At 43.8% G+C, this 17,673-nt stretch overlaps 1 protein-coding gene across 4 annotated transcripts in view; it reads right to left on the bottom strand.

Moving 5' to 3' along the window:
* SERTAD2 (SERTA domain containing 2) overlaps positions 1–17,673 on the bottom strand; it is a 114,031-nt gene that overhangs the window by 17,337 nt on the left and 79,021 nt on the right. The window contains exons 3-4 of one of the 4 annotated variants that reach the window (XR_012003628.1): positions 10,425–10,540; positions 8,430–9,800 (exon numbers count right to left, since the gene is read on the bottom strand). The exons of 1 other annotated variant lie outside the window; for it this stretch is intronic. The gene's annotated coding sequence lies outside the window, so the exon portion shown is untranslated. Of the gene's footprint in view, positions 1–5,312; positions 5,612–5,991; positions 6,191–8,429; positions 9,801–10,424; positions 10,541–17,673 lie in introns of those variants that run through there. 2 more of the 4 variants (XM_072768622.1, XM_072768620.1) reach the window with 2 other exon arrangements.

The raw sequence follows: 17,673 nt of genomic DNA on the forward strand, positions 1-17,673 counted from the left end.
ATATCATATACTTGAATAATTTCACAAAGTAGAAAAAAAGACAAACTAAACCAGAGAGCAGTAGATGATAGTTTGTAAATATGGCCAGCATTCATTTTTAAAAGTAATTTTGGGGCTACCTTGAGATAAAACCTATTTCTTTATGAGGACTTCTGCATATTGATAATTAAAGACCCATGGAATGGAAAGTCACTTGGTGGAAGACAGTAGGAATAGCCAGAGTACCACACTGAACATGGTAAGTATAGTTTTCTACGGAACCGACCTCCTAACACTTCAAAGACCTTCAGTGACCCCTAAGCACAGCCTTCCTCCAGCCTACTGCACTTGCTACCCCTAACATGCCGTTCGCCCTGCCTATCTTCAGGAGTTTCAGAAGCAAGAAGGCAGGTGCCACTGGAAGAATCCACGCTTTGAGTCTGTAAACCGCTCGAGCTAACGATCGTCACCAGGTGAAATCGATTTTATTTTACGTTTCCATATGCGGTAAAACATATTTTTAAAAAATCAGCCTGTTTTAAAAAGTACTCGGAAAAGAACATCACCAAATTCATGCCAAGCAGAGAGGCAGCACAAACATTTCTTCTTCAGCTGCAGACCACAGAGTTCAAATGCACATGGAGGCTCCCTCCAAGGAGAGAAATCTGAAAAGCAAATCTGTCGCATGCGTTATTTTAAAATGGGCTAACCACTCAGGGAGGATCAGTTTAAAACAGTTGCCACCTTGTTATCTCAGTTAGTGTGGCTAGAGTTTTATGCAAACCTGTTTTGGGGTAGAGATGACCTTGGGACTTTGAGATTCCCTGAGTTCAACTCCGGTAACACTTCTAAACACCAGGGTGGGGTGCTCCAAACCCCAGGAGCTGCGGCGTGGCGTGGAATGATAAGCAGCCACCAGGAGAGGAGAGCAAGGAGCTAAAGGTTGATCTGCAGCAAGCAAGTGGCATATCCGTGTGTAACTCTGTGACCGTGGCACATTCAAGTAGTTCTTTTTTTCTTTTGTTCCACGGATTCACACAGCCCTCTCTAACCATGAGTGTGCCTACAGAAAATGCCCTTAAGAGCCGGAATCCCTTCCCTTCACTATTCCACACGGAACACCCTAGAACCACAGAAGATGCCTGGTGTAGGGGGCTTCTTGGCAGTTAACCGCCTATGAAGCTTATTACGGCAAAAACCTGAGAACCGCTTGGTAACTCTGCAAAGTTACAGGTTCTTGCAGGGAGACAGAAAGATAGTAATTCAGACATGAATCAGTTTTAAGAATTTAGGTTTGCTGCTACCTGGAGTCACCAGAGAAACAAAGCTGCCTTTGGGCACCTAAAACTAGTCAGACCTGCTGTAGCGGTTGCACGGTGGTGGCTCGAGCTGCCCTCCGCTCTCCTCCCTCCAGCCCCCGCCCCGCGCATCCGCATAGCTCGCTTCCCCCAGGGCGGTGCCGGGCCGGGCACACTCACCCCTCGTCCTGCCATCCCCGTCCCAGGCCTGCCTGTCCCTGGCCGGCCAGGCCTGCTCGGAGGCGGGCCCAGCGCTGCACGCCCAGTGGGTGAGTGCAAGGGGAGGCCACACGGGCCAGCAGATGCCCGGCTCCTTTCTGAACCCAGGGCGGCCAGGGGGACAGAAGACAGCTTGTGCGATCCTGGGTTCCTAAAATACATAAATCAAATAAATGGTGGTGTCCGTGTCAGTGAATCCTGGCAGGTATTTCCAGTTGAGTTCAGACGAGGGACAGAAGACCTTGACTGGAGACGAATGAGCCTTTCCAGGTTTTGGAACCCTCAGAACCACAAAGAGAGCCGAATTTCCAAAAGGGAATTTGCACTGTCTCAAGTGCTGAGGGGAAGTGAGAAGCATTGGTTTTGTTCTAGTAAAAGTCATATGTTTTCAAAGATACTGTGATTTTTTATTTTGAAATTTTTGTGTTTCAATGAAAATTTGTTTAGACTGCCAAGCATGTTTTTGTTTGTCTCATGATCTTCAGGAAAAAAAGAAAGAAAGAAAAAGAAAAAGAAAAAAAAAAAAAAAAGCACAAGGCATCTATTTATTACCCAGAATAGGAATGTCGTCTTATTGGCCTGACATATGCCATTCACAGATTCATACAAAGAATGAACTGCCACACAGTGCTCATGGAGAAAGACACTGCTCCACACAATGAGTGATGGGCGCTCCAGGGGACAGTTCTGTTCACAGGGTTTCCCAGCATCTGCACAGAGGGCAGAAGTTTGCTTTTCATACCAATTGCACTGGCCATTGGAGACAATTTTTTTTTTAAAGACACGCCAACTTTGGTGAGTAGCTGTTTCCTTCAAGAATATTAAAACTAAATATTCACATACTTCTTAAGCAGGAGTCCTAGCTTATGGGTTTCTATCACCTGTTTAAGTAATAAGTATTAACAGTAGGTAGAAAATTATGGTTTATGTATATGCAAGTGTCTGCAGAATTTTTATGTTCTGTTGCTCAGTATTAATGGAAAGATCTATGAAGGTAGGTGCTACCCTTACTGTAAGGCCACTTTTCGCTTAAAACTGAAGCTTGCCCTCTGGTGCCTTTAGCATATATGCGATCTTTGGACTCAGTAATCAAAGATACCTCTCTCTTTCTCTTTCTGTCCTGTGCCAAGAAACTACTGTGACTAGAACCATCTCCTACAGGATATGCCATAACAATAAACATGAAATTTCTGTAGCAACAAGAGTTTTAAAAAAATTCTACAAGTGAATTAAAGTTCACACTCCTCAATATCACATTTATCTCTACACGTTTGTAATCTACATACAATACTGACAGTGGTCTTGATTTTTCTGATATAAATGGAATACGAAATAAAGCTTCGTGCTTTTACTAGTAATCTTTAACAAGAAACCACAGCAAAAAAACCAAAAACAAACTCAAAAAGTTCCTGTTGTAGATTTTACCTTTTTTAGTTCATTAAAGTGTAAAATATTTTGACAGAGGATAGCCTTGTAATATAACTTGATACCAATAATTTGTAGTATGCTACTTTATTTAAGCAAAAAAAACCTCCCCTTTATGCATTTGTCTGTATTTTTGACCTCCCCATGCCTTTTTTTATGTTTTGTGTCTGTGTCTCTCTAAAGTACTGTTATACTTTTATTCTGCCATTGGAGCGTTATTTAAAATAGTGGATACCAAAAATATCAGTTGCTACATACATTTGAGTGAGTTTTAAAATAGCAAAATTTTTACTATTTTCTATGTTCATTATTAATAATACAGTGCACGGCAACTGAGTAAAATTTATATTTCAGTTTCTCGCTAAAAAAGCTTCCAAGAGGGACAATTCAGTAAACGGGAGCCTAAAGAATTTCAAAATCTGAATTAATATCCTTCTCTTAGTTCTTAAAGGGAAACAAGCCTGAGCAGCTGTTACCTAAGAAGCTGTGACACTTGCCTGACAATAACACTGTTCCTTAGGACACCTCTTGTTGTATATACTTGGTTGGTATTATAAATTGTGAGTCCGCTCTCCTACCTGTTGTAATACAGCAAGGAACAGACTGTTAAAAGGGGAGAGAAAAAAAAGACTATCAAATCCATTTCGTAGGATTTGTCACCTGACAGCAACATGGTTATGTACGTTTTAATGGGGGGGGGGGGGGTATTTCCAAGGGTTCCAAACTTGATGAGCAACATAAACAACTTCACATTAACATATAATTTCTCTAAATCAGTCAGTGAGGCTAAAGGAAAACTTTCCAACATTTGTCTTTCTTTTTTTTCCACAAAGAAACTGATAAAATTAACAGGAAAAGCAGAGATCCATGTAGAAGCTATTCTTGCTCAGGCCAGAAGCTGGGTCTTCCGATGGGTATTTTCACCCTCACAGCACACCCTCGCTCACTCAAATCAGAATAGACTGCTATAAAAAGTGGGAGCAATGGGAGGAGCTCTTGGAGTGAGGCATGCCTTCTGGTTAGCTGAGCAACTATCCCCTTCACCCCCCTCAGCAAAACAATGGAGAGGCTCTCAGGTGGACTGTCCTCCAGGGGTTGAGTGGAGCCAAGAGCCCACTTCAATCTTGTCAGAGACTAGTCCTTAATTATAAAATGCTACTTTGAGCACTTAAGGCCTCGCAGATCCTATTGGCTGCGACAACTTCTAGGTTCTTTACACACACATTATGGACATTTCTTAACATACATTGGGAAATCAAAAAGCTTATTTCGCGAACAAAGCTCGAAAACACGTTCTGCCTTCCTTAAGACTAAGCGGGGCTGCCCAATGCAGTTCGAATAAAAACTGCTATCGTGTGAGGCTGTATGTCTCGCCCTGCTGATTGCCCTTCCTCATTCAGAGCCTGTAAAAACTTACTTTCTACCACCCGAAACATTCTGAAACTGCCCATTTTGAAAGCAAAAAGTTATCCTAAGACAGGCTACGTACACCTAATCTTTTTGTGAAATTTAAGACTAAACGCAAAAGACTCCTCCTATCTCTATCGCTACTACTTCTGCTAAAGGTAAGCTAACTAGCTGAGGGCCAAGAATAAAAACAAGAACAACTTGGGATTTTCTCTGGATGCGCTGGCCCTCTGACGGCACCCTCGGCCCTAGAGGTACAAAGTCCAGGGCCAGGGCCAGCTGGCTCCCCTCGGCCCCCTCCCTCTCAGGCAGAGGCGGTTACCACCAAGATGACTTGTAGGTTTCTAACTCAAAAGCCAGTGTCACGTTAAGTTTAATACACACATACATTCAAAATCCATTCACTTGTCACGAGCGGAAGGGGGAGGTTTTCGAGCTAAAAGCACAGGCAAACTCACAGAAACACACCATAGCAAGTTAGATGAAGACCCGGTCAAGGAACCCAAAAGTGAATCCAGCAATCCGAGCCTTAAAAAAAAAAAAAAAAAAAAAAGTCTCGTGCGTTCACAACAACACAACGGCCACAACACGCACACACATCCCAGCTGTAAGAGCGACAGCTCAGGCTGCCTCGGCCCCAGCGCCGGGCTCCGGGCAGCGCCGACCCCTCCTGACCCGGGCCCGTGACTGCCCGTCCCCCGCCCTTCCCCCAGCAGATCAGCCCGCGCAGGCTGGGGGGGCCCGGCGCCGCCCCCGCCCCCGCCCCCGCCCCCGCCCCGGGGGTCTCAGGGTGCGCGGCCGGGCAGCAGGGGGAGGGCGCGCTCCTCCGGGTACCTGCACCGGGCCAGGTCCCCCGGCCCCGGGCCCCCCTCCGCCCTCCGCCCTCCGCTCTCGGGCCCCGGCCCGGCCCCAACGCCGCCCCCCACCCGCCGGGAGCCCGGCGCATCCGAGGATCCCCTCCAGCCTGGCGCCGGGAGAACTTACCACATGCAGCTCCACCTGGGAACTAACGCATCAGGAGGGGTTTCCGCCCACTCCTCAAGCTACTCCCTGTCCATGCGGAGTCCCCGCTCCGGGGGCCCGAGGGTGGCGCCGGGGAGCGGGCGGCCGGCGAGACCGAAGCTAAGACTCCGCAGTCCTCCGCCGGCGCGCTCGGAGCATTATACAATGGTGGCGGCGGCGGCGGCGGCGGCGGAGGAGGAGGAAGCGGGAGGCGGGCGGAGGGGGCGCCCTGCCCGAGCGAGCGGCAGCTCGTGCTCCAGCACCCGCCGTGCAGGAGTGACGTGCGGCCAGCGAGCCTCCCGCGAGCTCCGGCCCCGGCGCCGCAGGCCCCGCCCCCGCCCGGCCCCGCCCTCCCCAGGCCCCGCCCCCTCCCCCTCCCCTCCCCTCCCCTCCCCCGGCGGTCCCGGGAGGCGCGATAAAGGCCGAGCCGGGCCCGGCCGCCGCAGGCCCCGCCCTCCGGCCCCGCCCTCCCGGGCCCCGCCCCCTCCAGGCCCCGCCCCCTCCCCCGGCGGTCCCGGGAGGCGCGATAAATGCCGAGCCGGGCCCGGCCGCCGCAGGAGCAGGAAGGGGCAGGCGGAGCACGGGAGACGTCGGGTGGCAGCGCCGCCCCCGCTCCCCTCGGGCCGGCGCGCCCTTTATTTTCTCTTAAGCAAAGACTTACGGAGATGGCGAGAGGGACAAGAGGCAGTCCGGCCAGGGGACCTCCGCTAACCGCCCGCAATCCCCTCGCACTCCAGAAAACACTCATGCAAATGACCGAGCGGCTGGTGACAAAGGCGGCGGCGAGTGCAGCGCGCGCACAGCCCGCTGAGTCGCGCGACCGCAAATATGACAAGCATCTGAGCTATTCGGCAACTCGGGGCCGGTCAGCGGGGCGGGCAGGGTCCCGCGGGGGAGGGGGGCCGCGGAGGTGAGGGGCCGGCGTTCGACCCCGGGGTCACCGGGTCCTCGCGGTCCCCGGAGGGCGGCGGGGGGGGGGGGCGGGAGCGTCTGCAGCCGGGACCCTCGCCTCCGGGCGCACGCGTGGCCCGCAGCGCTGCACCGGGGCTGCTCCGGGGCTGCACCGGGGCATGCTCCGGGGCTGCGGGGGTCGCCGAGCCAGCCGCTCCCCGGGAGGAGGACGGAGCCCCGCCGCTCCTCCGGGCGGAGCGCTCGCAGGTAGGGAAGCCAGGCTCGGGGTCGGAGGCCGAACTTCCCAGGGCACCACCTTCCCCACCCCCACCCCACCCCCACCCCTTAAGAAAGCACCTACTTCCACGTAGCAGGAGCATTTCTACTAATTGCGAGAGCTGTGCCAATTTACAAACACCAGGAAAAGAGAGACAGGCTCCCTCTGGAAGATGAATGCTCCGTTTAAAAATTGCACGCGCGTCCAGCGTAAAGATGCTACAGAAAAGTGATTCAGGCACCTTCAGATTTTGGCTGCCACTCCAGTCACTACCGTCTCAGATCCCTGGCGTTTAGGGGTTCACTACACTAGTTATAGTTAAGGATAAGAAAGCGTTAAGGCCTAGCTAACCTAAAGTCGTTGCCATCAAGACCGGTTGAGACCTATTCAAGTCTTCTGGAATAATTTTGTTATCAATTAAATTGATGATCTTATTGAAATTAAACCTGGGTTAAAATGCTGGTAGGGACGGCGTTGTTTTCTTGTTTTATCTCTAAGGAGAATAAAAAAGGTTCTTACTTGACCCTCACTATAATTAAAATCTCACGGATTTTTCTTTTAAGTGTAACCAATGCCCAAACCTAATTATTTGTGGATATCTCTGGAAAGTTTCGTTCTAGTGGCGCTCCATATTACACATCATGGAAGTAGTGCTCGGGGCCCTCTGCAGGTCCTGCTCAGTCTCTGCCTGGGTGGCGGAGCATTCAAACATTTTGCTGCGAAAGCCAAGATATTTTTCATTTCCAGAGTTCTGCCTTTTCGAGACAACGGTAACTACTAACAGTTTCCTAACCACCCACTCACTTATACTTTCAAGCGCTCACTTTAAGGAAAAGCCATCGAAATAGAAGCTGCAGTAATCTCTTCCTGTGATATCTTTGCAGCAGAGGCCAGAGGCTCTGTTGAATTTAAAATTTAAATTGTTATTCATGAATGGAAGTTAGCAGCAAGTTAGACTTGCAGAATTTTTGTGACACTTGGGTACTCTCTACCAAATGGATTTCCAAAGGCAGCGTTCCTGTACAGAAGAACTGAGGTCAGAAAAAAGAACTGAGGTCAAAGTGACAACTGTTGTGTCTCCAAGTTCTGACTTCCTGGGAGAGCAACCTGAGTCTTTGGGGGATAAGGTTTTCACCTTTCCACACTTTTAAAGGAAGTAGCCTCTTAAGAGTGTGCCCATTATATATACGGGTTCCACTTCCCCCACTTTTAGATTCTGGTATCTTTCACCAAAGCATGAAGTGGCAGCTTGGGCAGCTGCTACTGTGGTGCGACACAAGGTGGTTAACCGCCCCTCCCCCAGGCCGAGCCCCCCCCAGCCCGCACCGCAATCCCTGCCTGGCCCTGGGAGCCCAACTCCACAGATAGGAAGAGCCCTCCCTTGGGCTTTTGAAGTCCACTCCCTTCAGTATGCAGTGGTCTGATTTTTAAGAAAGCCTTGCTTATTCCTAGCCAATGAACAAGAAATGTTTCGTGAACATGTAAGTGTGGTTTTTCACTCTCACTCTTTGGAACATTTAAGAAGCCCATTTAAAATAATCCTACCCTCAGGATTTAGAGTTTAGAGTTTCTCCTTCTCACTTTCACGTATAAGAAATGAGGCCAGCCATCCACATTCAACTATCAGCAACATATCCGTTTGGGGAGAGAACAAACATGGCTCTTGTAAGTACAGGACGGTGATGGTAATTTGCAAAAATACTCATTAGTTTAGTTTCAGAGAGGTGCTTCTCAAGCGTGCTTTGTATTCTGGGTACTAGTTTGCACTTCACTGCTTCTCTTTGAGAGTTTCTGTGCCTTCAGGTCTTGCAAACTACTAGACTACTTCACTAACCAAAGGCCACTTTTAGCACTTCATTAGCATGCACCCAAGAAATGACACCAGGACAAGCCCGCTGTATAAACCAGAGAAACAAAGACTTTAAAACGGTTCTAAACTTTAATTTTTCTTTCTCCTTTACTGTAATTTATCTGTGGTTCCACTTAAAATACTAGTAGTAATCAACTCCACCTATATACCTGGGAAATGTTGGTCTTATGGAGAAAAAATAAGATAAACATGTCAGTTACTGAAACACATTGTATGCGGCCAGCTGGGCTAAATCATCTTTTCATGGAAAATACAGACATCTCACTGAACCTGGACTTCCCATTCACTGATAACTTAAAACCGTTAACTTCAAAATCAAGTTCTGGAAGTCACATCACCCAACTGAGATACCAAGGAGTTGATACAGGACACAGTGATCCGGAAAACTCTACTTTCTCACAAAGATGGCACAGACAGGTTCAGTACTTTGCAGCCACTAGCAATTTAAAGCTTCATGGTAGCAACCGAGCACCTTAACACGTCCACTTCTGCACACTCCTCTCCACCTACTTTTGTCAGGTTTTTTCCCTCTTTCTCCCTGAAGTCATGGCTCACACAAGCAGAACTTCAACTCCAGAGAAGGGCTGCTTTTGCAAAGCTTCCCTAATTCTTACTGGCCTGTTTTGCATTGACAGTCCTTCCCTCATGTTCTGAGAGAGGGTTATTCTTCTGTTAGCAATATGCCTTCCTCTCTTTTAAAAATCTGACAGTAAAAAAAAAAAAAAAAAAAAAAAAAAATCTGACAGTATTGAAATCCTAATTTGGGACAAAATCTTAATGATAATATTTGAAGAAAATGCTTTTAAAACCTTTTTTTATTTTCCTAACGTTGATTAATCCCTTCTAACCATTACTAGAAAAGATAGCTTCTGTTGGGCATTAGCTTCCTTCCTATTCCGTTTGCCACTACTTGACGTTAAAATCTTCAGATAAACTTTGAGGTCCAATTGGGAGCAGCTCTTCTTAGAGACTCCAGCCTTTGCTCTCACTCTTTTCTCAGCTAGAAAGCGAAGGCCCTTCCTGGTAACAACTCCAGTGTTTCCTTCCTGCTGGATGCTGCTCCACTGAAGACTGGTGGTGGCTTCTTAAAAGCATCTTTCCTCGTCCCCAGTTCCCTGTACAGCACCACCCTCTCAGTGGCTTCTGCATGCTGACTCTGTACTACTTGTCTGTAAACCATCCTCCCTTCCTGAGAAGTTCATAGTCTTCTCATGATACTTGGCACTACTGGCATCCACAGAAAACATCAAATAAATGTTAGAAATCATGTGGCCTCCAGGCCTGCCTTGTCCTTGGGAACCAGCTTGATGAGATGATGAGTCCTGGAGCAGGAGTTGGAAGATTTTGTACAAATACATCACTTAACTGTGATTAATTGTTGACTTTTTAGTTTCTTAATCCATATGTCACAAATTTAGGGGCAGCACAGGTTCTGGGGAAAAGAGCACAGGTTGTTGGTCAGGAGATTTCAGGTCTAGTTCCTCAGCCACAGCCAGCAGGGTGGCTGAATCAGACCCTTGGCATCACGGGGCCTGCTTTCACAGCCTTCAAAAGGAGGTGCTCAGGCTCAAAGACTTCTGCAGCCCCTTCCCAGAGTTAGGAGTCTATAAAAAAGTGATTACAATGGAGACTACCCCCATGGAGGAGTTTTAGGCTCCAATGAGATCATCTGCTCAAACTGGAGGAATATAAGGCTAACTTCACATTCACACATTTCAAAAAGAAAAGTACAAATAATGACAATATACTCTATTTAATAGGATATGTTCTTGGAATTACTTTCATATCTAGAAGACAGATTTGAGCAATCTATCCACATTCTCCTGGATCTGTTGCCCATTTTGGTTCAGGTCATTTAGCAGGGAAATCTGTATTCCGCCGGCCCCCCAGCCCGGATGCCCCCAACGTTTGGATAGTAGTGGGATGGTTTACAAGGTACTTTCATGTGGATTTACATGTTCACACTTCATAACACCTTCCCCATGCCATAGGCAGGACAGGTACTCCTTCCCACATCTTACAGAGGAGTTAAACAGAGGTTTGGGGATGGACTTACCAGTTGAACTCCTTTATCAAGCTGACTCCCAAGGACAAAGAAAGTCAGGAGGCTGTGAGATTTCTAACATTCACTGAAATTATTTGTGGGAGCCAGTAAAGACCCAGCTGAGGGTCCTGAGAAGAGAAGAACATGAAGTCCTCATGAAAGGAAGGTGGTTTCTAAGCAGGAAGTACAAAGTTGACATGCAGAGGCCACCAGGAGCATAGTGCCGTGCCATGACCTGGAAACCACTTTGCTTTGACCCTACACTAGAGTCATAAAATAACAATTCTACTTCTTACCCAAAGAACTCCAACCCCGCAACCCTCCCTGTCCTTGGCTTTGTTAGCATCCTATTTTAGTCCACAGAATTAATAACCCATAAACACTACAACAAAAAAAAGAAAGAAATTTCATCACACCCTTCAGTCCCCTCACTCATTTCTACTACGGTTTGCAAAACTGGCATTCTTGTTTACCACTTTGTCTCTAGCCTCTGGAACAGTACCTGACACAGCAGGTATTGTAAGTTTTCACTGAACGAATAATTCAAAGAATGCCGAAGAGTTTATACCAGCTTCATCAACTCAAAGGGTTAATCTTTCCTGCTAATGTTTTCCTCTCACTGCCTTTTCACTAAGCGCTGTGTGTGTGTGTAAATAACACGTATAAATAACCATATACCATGAATTTTTAAGTGGTATTCGAGGACCTTCATAATTAGAAGAATCACTGTGAGTAATATAATATTGTCCTTGTAACTGCTTTTCAGCAATTCTAAAATATACCAGTTGGGTTTAACATAGTTACAAGGACTAATGGGCACTCCCATAGTACTGTTTGTCTATACAGTCTCACTATGCGGGGAATAACCCTGCAGATAAATTATGCCCTAACTCTACCATTCTGTACTTCTTTATAAGGATTTTCTCTTCCTACTTTAGAATTAAGTCTTGGGGCACTTGGGTGGCTCAGTCAGTTAAGTGTCTGTCTTTGACTTGGGTTATGATCCTAGGGTCCTGGGATTGAGCTGGAGTCAGGCTCCTTGCTCAGCAGGGAGCCTGCTTCTCCCTTTCCCTCTCCCTGCTGCTCCCCCTATTGCTCCGTCTCTCTCTCTGTTGAATAAATAAATAAAATCTTAAAAAAAAAAAAAAAAGAATTAAAGGTCTCAATCAAACGATATTTAAAACCACAGCAGCATTTGATAATTACAGAGGGAGTATGTGCAAAGACTCGCCTATCCAAATTTTCAGTGATTATCTGAAAGGTTCAAATGCCCACTCATAACTGACACCTTTATGCATTCATGGTCATGAAATATAAAAATATGCCAATGTCAAATACATTATGAATAGCATCAACCAATATTAACTTCCAGGAAAACTTGGCAAAATGATGACAGGAAAAATAATTTTTTTTAAAGTATTACTCTAATGCCAGCTGTCTTTTATGTTTTAAAATCAAGCATTTATATAACTGGCTAGGCTAAATTCTATTTTTGGCTAAACAGAGTCTCATATCTCTTGTAGAAACTATCTAGGATGTGTACCTTTAAATCACCAATGAGTACAGAAGTCACTTAAGAGAACTCTGGTAATTTGGGAAATGTAAATAAAATATTTAAGTCATTTTTGAAGTCCCAGCTGTAAAAATTCTACTTTGAGAAGTTAAAAAAAAAAATGCAAAGCTTTAATGTGTATAGATGCCCAGGAAATGCCTCTAACTTGAGGCTATGAGGTATCATTAGAAAATAAGCATGTGGCCAGAGAACCCAGTTTAAATGTAAGCATAGTATACAACTAAAAATGAATCAGCTTGTTTGCCACTTTGAATTTTTACTGGGTTTTCTGGAAGATAGGTAACACTTGGGTAAAATGGTATAGACTTTTCTTAGTCACCAGTGTAGAACTATTTTTTTTTAAAGACTTGTTGCCAGAATAAACAAGAATACACAATTTTTTCAAAACTATCCAACTGTCCAATCATATTGGCCCCTTGCTTTAAATTGAAAAAAGGTTATATTTTTAAGTTAAAGTTTTTTTTTAATTTAAAATTTCAGAAATGCACAAAGTGAAGTCAAGTAGGAAAAACCCAAGCAAGCATCCCAGATAAACACTGACACATCAGATACACTTGTGTGGCCAGTCAGCTGTTTTTCTAAACATGCTTTAAATATTGAACAAAAAATTTAAGCGTGCTAAGTAACACTTGTTTCAAAACTGTTTTCTTAGAGAAGTCTCGTTTGAGTTATATGAAACTCCTTAAATGGGCAATTATCAGAGAAACTGGCTTTTAAGGAGAAAATAATAGTGTGAATGAGCTATATGTAACTTCCCTTTTTAAAAACAGAAGTTGAATCTGAGACACCAAATTTAGAAAGGAGAGTGCGAGAATATCATGTTATAGCATAGACGCCCACTGGTGTGCTGTTCTGTTACAAATCAATGTACACGCTATGAATTTGAGTTTGCTCACACAATATATGTAGTTAATCATTCCTAAAGATGATTCTTTTAGGAGAAAATATAAATGTGAAAGAGTCACATCATCAAAACACAAAAAACCCTCACTTTTTAAAGGGCCAGATTCCCTGATTTTGCAGTGATTCATTGGCCTTATTATACAGAGTAGTACTGTCCACGCTGGGGATGCAGGTAACTAGCTTTTGTGGGAATAATACTTGTAATTTCAAGAGCATTTATACTTCCTTTTAACAATATTTAAGAAATTAAGGCCCAAATTACAAAAAGGTTGGCAAAAATTGCAATGAATCAGATGTTCATTTTCAATCCATTCTCATTTGTTACCACTTTAGAACTGTTAGACATCATACTTTTAGTTTGGGTGATAATAACAGCTATAAAGATAAAGACTCCAGAATTACTATATTCACATTTGGCTAAAAATGAAAAGTGAGAAAGCAGAAACCTTTCTGAAAGTTCTTCAGATGAAAAGAACAGAATTTATGGAAAGCTATACCATTTATGGACAGGAATACTTAATACTTTATAAATATCACTTCTCTCGCCCCTCAACTCATCAATAAATTAAATGCAATTCTAATTTAAATCCCATTTTTTTTTTATGGGACTAGGTAAGGAAATCCAGAAATCCTCTGGGATAGCAAAGGGTGAAAGATTGCTATAGTAAGTTTAAAGCACAAAATGGGGGATGTGTCCTGTCAGATATCAAGGCTTATTATAAATTTCTAGTAAAGGAGAGTGTTGTGTCATAGGGATAGATAAATAAATCAACAGAACAGATTTGACAGTGCAGAAATAGCCCCACGCATATATGGAAGCGTAAAATATGACACAGGTCATATTACAGATCAGTGAGAAAGAACAGATTATTCAATAAATGGCTAAGGGTCACCTGGTTAACTTCATGAAGAATAAAATAAAATGAGGTTCCTAATATTTTCCCAAAAAATACATTTCAGGTGGACTAAGTCTAAATATGTAAAACAAAATTTTAACAGGTTTAAGGAGAGAATATAGAAGAATATGTTTATGGCTTCAGGATAAGGAATGTGAAATTACTGTTTAATTCCTAAGATTCACTCTCTACTTGCCTTTGCCTTGCTCCGTGCCTTGAAACATTGACCCCCTAGGAACTAAGCTCTTTTGCCAACTGGTTGCCAGCTGGATTCAGTGAAAGCAAGGCAACAGAAGGAGACCAGTGAGCCAGAGGGGAAAGAGGTATTTCTCTCCTGATCCTTCCTTCTTTGAGCCTCTGTCATGGCACTATCCATCCCTCCACACCCACAGCTCCTGTGGGTGGCCCCTTCTCCAGGGCGTCAACTCTAACAAATTCAAGCAACACCATTCCCCCCACCCCCTTTCCCCTTTAGATTTAAGGATAGGAACAGCTTCCTAGAGTTGTTGGTCCTCCATGCCTCAAATTTTGTCACATCTCTGTAAAAAATCCCTTTACTAAAGTCTCAGGAGTTGTATCATTTGAATGGAATTCTGTTTCCTGCCGAGACCTTTTGACTGTTCAGAAACAAGACACCCGGTACAGAAACCATAAAGAAAAAGATAGATAATTTGATGACATTAAAATTAAACATCTATTAAACCAAACAAAGGCAAGCTAAAGGCTGTGGAATGATGTATGTGATTCATATGATCAACACAAGATTCGAATTCAGAATAAAGAACCTTTCTGAATCAAGTTTTTAAAAGGCATATACATCCAACAGAAAAAGGGGATAAAGAGGAAATTTAAAGGTCCAATAAACATGTGAAAAGACACTCAAACTCATCAGTAATTAGAAAAATGCAAATTATAAAAAGATAGTTCACAACTACCAGACTGACCATCTTGGGGTTGGAGATGATTTGGCATGATCTGGTAACTCTGGAGACACATACGCCTGACCCACAGACACGCAATCTTTCTTACTGGGCTTCCATGAAAAAGTAAGCCCTACAGAAAATGATTCAAGTGGCTATTTCCTCAATTCTCCTACAGATGGTATAAAGCTAAAAACCAGTCGTGTGCTGGTAAATGTTTAGCTAGGTGGATGAGGAAAGGAGCTTTTATTTGTAGCATTTGTTGATTTCTTGGTGTGAATACCCCTATCACGGCTGATTTCAAGCTTCCCAAAAGGACTCAAGACTCAGAAAGAGATTCACACAACTGCTCTCAGAGGCAGGTATCACTCTCTGGCTCCAGCCCAACACTGGAACCATTCTAGACTTACAGGAGCACAGTTGTTAACTCATTACATATGATGGATGCCTCAGGGTACTGGAGCTTAATTCTCTGGAGGAATTCTGGATGAGAAGAGCTAAATCTAGAATCCAGAGAAACTCTAGCTTTTATCCCCCATGGAGACACAGAAGAATGTTCGTAGCAGCTTTGCTTGTAATAGCTAAACACTGGAAACAACCTTAATGTTCATCAAGATGAGAACCAACTGGTACACTTGAAAACTATAGTGGTTAAGAAGTACTACAAGTACCATATATCGACATGGTTAAATCTTAAAAAACATAAATGTTGAAGAAAACAAAGAAAGCTGTTAAATATGTACAGTATACTACCATTATACAAAATCTTTTAAAACGTGCAAAATATTGCTATACATTTGTTTACAAATACACAGGTTTGCAATTACAGAATACGAACATCAGAGATAAAAAATATTTAGGAAAGTAGTTACCTCTGGTAAACAGAGGAAGGTAATGGAATCAAGGAGAGACACACAGGTGCCTTCTCTTTTATCTATAATGTTTAATTTCTTTTTTAAAAACATGAAAAGCAAGGAAGTATGTTGGACTAAACAATTTGAATTTCTTGATTTAGATTTCATCACGTTAAAAAAATACCTTTCTTTTCTTTCTTTCTTCCTTTTTTTTTCTTTTCTTTCTTCCCTATGGTTCCTGTGAAGTAGAACTTCCTAAGTTTTTTCCTACAATTTCCAATATCTATTAATAAAGCACTGGGCAGTATTTATATTTGATGTATCTATTTATCCCCCATTATTTCAGTAATAACTTATTCTTTTCATTCGTTTTGATATATTGTCCTACTCTCTCTCTTAATAACAGACTGTAAAATCCAATGATAACACTATAATAATCTAAAGTTCTTAATAGGAAGCCCAGCTGACAGGTCAAGTACAAGAGAATAATTGGTATAAAGCCCAGGTTTGGGGTGTATTTCTCACCTGCCAGGCTAACTTCTATCATGCCAGAAAGGATAAAGGCTTCCTCACAAAATATGGAAGGCTTGTTACTTCCTTAATATGCCAAATAACGCATTTAGCACTAAAAAGTGACGTGTGTGTGTGTGTGTGTGTGTGTGTTCAAACAACGGAAACACATTTACCCATGAAATAAATATCTTTCACTTGTTGAGGTGACCACTGGCTGCTATACCAAATGCATTTTGATTCTTTCTTATTCTAGGTCTCTTGATAGAGGGATAGAAATAAAGCCCACATGCTCTCTTGACCTCGGGGAACATGATGTTGTCTCAGTGCACGGGTAATGTGACTTTTTTTCAGAGATTGTCTTGAAATAAGCCTATGTTTTAAATACACACTTTTCTGCGTGCTAGCAGGCATTCTGAAGCTAGGTGGTTCTAAATAAAGAACTCTAGTCAACAACAGGAAATAACTCCCACAGAAAAAAGGGGCAGAAGACAAACTCTCACCAACTCTTGTACACAGTTCACAACGGCCTTTTGTTCCATGCACATTAAGCCTGAAATCTTTACTTTTCAGAGCATGTCTGGGCCTTTGCAGAGCAATTAAACCTTTCTTTTCCCTTTGCCGGTGTCCTTGCCTTCTTCTCTCTTCTCTCCGAGGAAGTTAACCTTACAACTGACTTCTTACTATGAGGTAGCAGATCAGAAAACGGGACAGTGTCTATTCTGAAACATAAAGTTTTTGGTTTTTCTAATGGAGCTTCTCACGGAGAAAAAAAAAATCAATTCTCAGTTCATTCAAAACTCATTTTTCCTTCTACGACATACAACGCCACATAAACACGCACGTATGTTCTAAAGGAATCTGTTCATCTGCAGTACGTTTCTATGTTTCTATGGGCTAATGTTGACGAGGATACATCACATCAACCTCTAAGTCTACACTGATGGGATATTAACACTTTGCTAGTGACTTTTCAGCAAATCAGTACAACTGGAGGATAAATTTACATTCTATTCAAAGGTTCCCATCTTGAGTCTTTTATGAAAAACTGGGAGAAAAATCCAGATCCCAAGCTAACCAAATAAAAAGACATCTGAACGATAGTTTTCAAAGTCAAAGTGACTCCTACTGGAAAGGGCTGGTGGCATTCAACTAGAGGACAGCACGGGTACTCCTGACAAGAAAATGGGGCCAAGGAAAACAGCCTGAGTATGAGTGCAAACTGCTATTTCTTCCCTCTCCTCTACACTCAGCCTTGCCCTCACTACTGGCTCCTTCCTGAAGTCAATAAATTATAGACTCAACACTCTCTATCTTCAGTTTTAAAACAAGAAACAATCTTCCTGTTCTTCAGTGCTGCAGGAATGCCTGTGGCTGCTCCTGTCTCTACCTTTCACAGCTCTAGTCCCACCTCCTTCCTCTGGCTTCTGCAGGACACTGTGGCCACCCCTTGACCACCTTGAGAAAAGAGCACCAGTGCCCTCCAAGCACCAAGGCCAATGGACACTTCCCAGGTCCTCATATTACTGAGCCTCTCTGCAGCACTTGACATTACTGGCAGCCTCCAACCATCTCTTTCAGTGACTTTGTTTAAACTGTGGTCTG

Source organism: Canis lupus, chromosome 11 (assembly GCF_048164855.1).
Source record: "Canis lupus baileyi chromosome 11, mCanLup2.hap1, whole genome shotgun sequence".
Classification (NCBI taxonomy): domain Eukaryota; kingdom Metazoa; phylum Chordata; class Mammalia; order Carnivora; family Canidae; genus Canis; species Canis lupus.